This window comes from Corapipo altera, unplaced genomic scaffold, assembly GCF_003945725.1.
Source record: "Corapipo altera isolate COAL_440 unplaced genomic scaffold, ASM394572v1 0, whole genome shotgun sequence".
NCBI lineage: Eukaryota > Metazoa > Chordata > Aves > Passeriformes > Pipridae > Corapipo > Corapipo altera.
In genome coordinates, this window is record NW_020884872.1 from 81,734,212 (window position 1) to 81,739,450 (window position 5,239).

Genomic DNA, 5,239 nt, shown 5'->3' on the forward strand with positions numbered 1-5,239 from the left:
TTGTCCATGCCTCCCACTTGGCTGCAGGTCACAACTGCTAAACCAAAAGTACAGGTAAGAAGGTCCCTGTGAGGACCGGCAGTGTAGTGCCTGTCACTGATTCCATAAAACACTCATGCCCCAGACAATCTGCTGCTGTAATTTAGTGTGAAGGTGAAAAAACAAGTAAGCAAACAAAACCAACCAGCAACTCCACACTAATCACAGGACCAGGGTAATAACCACAAAGCAGAAAGGCATGGGCTGCACTGTGAAAAATAAAAAGGAAAAAAGATACATAAACTGCTTGTAAAATTTAGCAGCTAAAATTAAAAATTCTGCAATGAAAGAATGTAACAAAGCCCAGCTTTGTCTAAAATTTACAATAGAGTTAATGATTTTTTACCCACCACTTGGTTGCATTGGTCATGGAAGGTGATCTTGTGCATTATAAAGCTATTTAGAAGTCACAAGTTCAGAGCCTCACTGTGTCACTCACTAAATGAACACAGAAAGGAGATGTCCTATTCCAAAAAGCCCATAATCCACATCAATAAGACAAATTTAGAGTGGGAGGAAAGTGTATTATGCTGCAGATGGTACTGAGAAAGAAACTGATTTGTCCAAGGTCGTGCAGGAAGTCTGTGGCAGAGCCAAGAACTACACACGAGTCTCCTGAAACTCAGACTAAAAATAGTGTTTGATAAATGCACATGAACTCCAGAAAACACACATTGCACAAATAATAATCTTTTGACCAGTATTATGGAGTTATTGGACTCCATTTTATTATAATTTTCAACTGCACTGATAACTGAATGGTCACTTTCTAAATTTAAACCACATTATTTAAAAGTTCTCTACCCAGAAATTCCTATCATGAAACAAAAGGCACTGAGAGATAGCATCTGGGCCAACACAGATGCTTTCTGAGTGTATCTGCTTCTGCTGCCCCATTCCTAAAGTGGAACCAACCAGAAGGTGTCCAACTCTGCATCTTAGTCCTGGGAGGGGGAGATCCTGCTCCTCATAGTGCTTTCCTGAGGCTCTAAGGGGCTGTGTTGTCCACAACCACACTCTTCCCGGTAGCAGTACTCTGGATTTAATCTCGTATTCCATCATCCCCTGTATAGCCCCATTAAAGTGTGCCCTGAAATACAGCTTTCATTTGCTCTTATGGCAAACTTGTCTCAGAAGGTGCCTTCCATGTGTCCTCTTCCTATTTCAGCTCCCCCTTACTGGTTTTCTTAGCCCATGCAGATGTGTTTCTTGCAATGCAAAACCCACACAAGTGGAAAACAACAGTAACATCATGTTGCACCCTTCAGGCACCCTTATTTGTCACTTTAGGAAAGTTATTTACACATCTTTAATGGATTTTACAATGTATAAATGCTAATGAGTGTTAGTAGAAGTAGTTAATGCAGTTTTCCTAATTAATCAATCCTACCAGCATGGTAATGATTTCTGTTGTTCTACTGGAGCTTCCTCCAGCAGGGAGTGAGGTCTGTTGATTAGCAAGACCGTTTTACATGTGTATAACATTTTTGTTCATCTATAACAATCTCATTATTTATTTTTTTTTTCAGGGAGGTGAGCAGTTCCCAAATTATGCTTAACGAATAACTAGGGCAGAAAGAATCGCGTTATCTCCCATATCACCATTTTATAGCTGTGTATCTGTCAGGTTCAGTAAAATTTACACTGTTGTGGAAGAGGATTGGGAGCAGGTTGGATGAGATGCCCCAAATGAGGTAGCAAGACAGGGATGGCCAGCAGCAAAGCTCCAACTTCACACCTCAGAATAATTTGCTCTTTTACAGCAGGCCTTTAAAAGGAAAGAGCTTCAAATGACTGTTTAACATCTTTGTTGGTGACATGAACGGATTGAGTGCACACACAGCAAGTTTGCCAATGGTACAAAGCTTTGTGCTGCAGTCGACACACTGGAGGGAAGGGATACCATCCAGAGGGACCTGGCCAGGCTTGAGAGGTGGGCCCATGCAAAGCTCATGAAGTTCAACGAGACGAAGTGCAAGGTCGTGCACATGGGACAGAGCAATCCTAAGCACAAATACAGGCTGGGCAGAGGCTGTATTGAGAGCAGTCCTGAGGAGAAGGACTTCGGGTATCGGTTGATGAGAAGCTCAACATGACCCAGTAATGTGTGCTGGCAGCCCAGAAGGCCAACTGCATCCTGGACTGCATGAAAAGAAGCATACCTAACAGGTTGAGGGAGGTGATTCTCTCTCTCTACTGCAGTCTTGTGAGACCCCAACTGAAGTACTGTATCCAGCTCTGGGGCCCCCAAAGTAAGAACAATGTGGACCTGTTGGAGTGAGTCCAGAGGAGAGATGGAGCGTGTGTCCTATGAAGACAGGCTGAGACACTTGCGATTTTTCAGCCTGGAGAAGAGAAGGCCCTGGGGAAAGCTTATGGCAACCTTTCAGTACTTAAAGGGTGCTACAAGAAAGCTGAAGAGGGACCTTTTACAAGGTCATGTAGTTATAGGCATGGGGGGCAATGGCTTTAACCTGAAAGAGAGCAGATTTCAGTTAGATATGAAGAAGAAATTCTTTACTGTGAGGGTAATGAGTCACTGACATAGGTTGCCCAAAGAAGTTGGCGATGCCCCATCCCTGGAAGTGTTCAAGGACAGGTTGGATGGGGCTTTGAGCAACATTTTCTAGTGGAAGTTTCCCATGGCAGTGGCATTGGAACTAGAAGACTTTTAAAGGTCCTTTCCAACCCAAAGCATTCTATGGTATGATACTATTGGAAAGATGGTAATGTGATTAGTTTCAAGAAGAGGAGGCTCAGGGGGAACACTCTCTACAACTACCTGAAAGGAGATTATAGTGAAGTGGGACTGGTCTCTTCTACTGTGCCTGCAGTGAGAGGACAAGAGGAAATGGCCTTAAGCTGAGACAAGGGAGAGTCGGATTAGATATTAGAAAAAAAATTTTCACTGTTAGGGTGGTCCGGCATTGGAATAGGCTGCCCAGGGAGGTGGCGGAGTCACCAACCCTGGAGGTGTTTAAAAGGTGTCTGGAGCTGGCTGGATAATATGGTTTAGTGGTTTAGGGATTACAGAGATAATGCTGGGTTGATGGTTGGACTTGATGACCTTAGAGGTCTCTTCCAACCCTGACAATTCTATGATTCTATGTCTGATTAATAATGTCATCATGCTCTATGGATAGAAACCAGAAAACAGCTTTTAGGTTCTCACATCCTGAGTAGTGAGAATTTTTCCTCATTTTCCTGCCAATATGATCAGTCAAGAAAATGTGAGCAAACCACTGTGACAACGGAGTATTTCACATTCTCTTAATTCTGTAAATTGCATTGAAATTATCATAAATAATTCAGCTAGTATAAATAAATATAAATCCAAACAGAAAGAAAAGGTTTTCCCAAAGATTCAAGGTTCAGAAAACAAGAAGACAGGTTTTGGATCTGATGTTAACTGAACCAGTAGTGAGCTATTGAAGCTGAATTTCAGCATAGTACCATAAATTATGAAACATTGACACTTCACTTTGAATTAATGCAAAGGGCTATTTATACACTCTCTGTGTTTTAGAGACAGCTGCCTGGGCAAAGTAAAACACATTTCCCATCACGACGCCACATGTTAGCAACACTGCTATTTTTCAAAGTATCAAATTATTTGCATATTGAAAAAATTAATAAAATCTGTCCTTGGGGACTGCTGTGTGAGTTACTTTGAAAAGGTAATCAGTCATAATTCACTGGCTCCTTAATCCAAAATCTAACTTGATTCAATATACTACCGATCATTTTTAGTGTGAGAGGTTGCTCATTTTCAGGCAATAGCAATAAGGGCCACAGGCCACCAACATGGGAAAAGGCATTCAATAGGCTACAATTACCTTTCTGGGCTTGCTACCAATAAAAGGTCTGGATAGCAGATAGCAGTGGAAGAACCAAACATGAGCATATAAAAAAATATTTCATATTATTGCCTGAAATTTGAACTTTGAATATGGCTACATAACAAGACGTCAGTTTATTGCTCATATGTATTGACAATGCTTTTTTCTTTTTTTTTTTTAAAGGTGAGACTGCTTTTTAGAGATTGGTGTTTTAGTTGTCACTTCCATAAAGTATTTGTTAAGAATGTGTTTACATACTGGATGGCTAGACTTACAAACAGTGCTTAAGTACTTCACTAAACTGGACTTTCAAATAATTAAAATAATTACTCAAAATGTTATCTAAATGATACAAAAATCATGAGTCACCTTTCACAAATTCCCTGGGTTTCATATCTGTCATTATGAAGAAGATACTATGGTGTTTCCTGCTCAGATCAAGTCTCCTGATTTAGAAATGCCTCAAGACTGATGTGAACAAATCACAGTCCATGTAGGTGGGTTTCTCTCTGACTCTCTAATTCCCTGTAGAGAGGCAGCCTCCTGGTCATACCAAGGGCTTCACTACAAATTTCTTGCAGCGTTTTTGTTTATTCGCACTTATGACAGTGAGTAACACTAGCACAGTCTTAAGAAAGTTAACAAGTAGTGACAGTACTCATGGACTCCTCTAGAAACATGATGTGGCAGCATAAGACAGCTCGATGGTGACGACACCAGAAATTTGCTTCAAGGCCATTCTTCACGTTTTCTCAAACAGTGATTCCTACACAAATGTTATTCAAGGGCATTGCATGGCACTGCTCTGCAGGTGGGTCAGCAATGGAGGGTTTGCAGGAATAATTAAAAGGATAGATACGGCTCATAGTTTATCACTAGTTTGCAGTGCTGTTCAACCAGAAAGATCTCCTATTAATGCAGGAGAAACTACATCAGCGTTTTACCAGATCTCTCCCTATCTTTTAGAGACTGCAATGGGATAACACATCGAAAGATCCATTTTGACTGCATATTGAAATGATGTCTTGTATTGTGCCAGATTATGCCTTGCAGCGCAGAGCATTTCTAGCAGTTGAATGTTAGAGCTTTGACTTAAACTCATAGAGTGAAATCATCCCATGTAGAAGGGAAACATTCAAGCTGGTGTGTCTGATTTCCACCATTTGAAGGATACAGCAACCATAGAATCATAGAATATCTTGAGCTGGAAGGGACCCACAAGGATCATCGAGTTCAGCTCCTGGCCCTGCACAGGACAGTCCCAAGAATCACACCATGTGCCTGAGAGCATTTTCCAAATGCTTCTTGAACGCCGGCAGGCTTGGTACTGTGACCACATTCCTGGAGAGCTTATTTGTGAA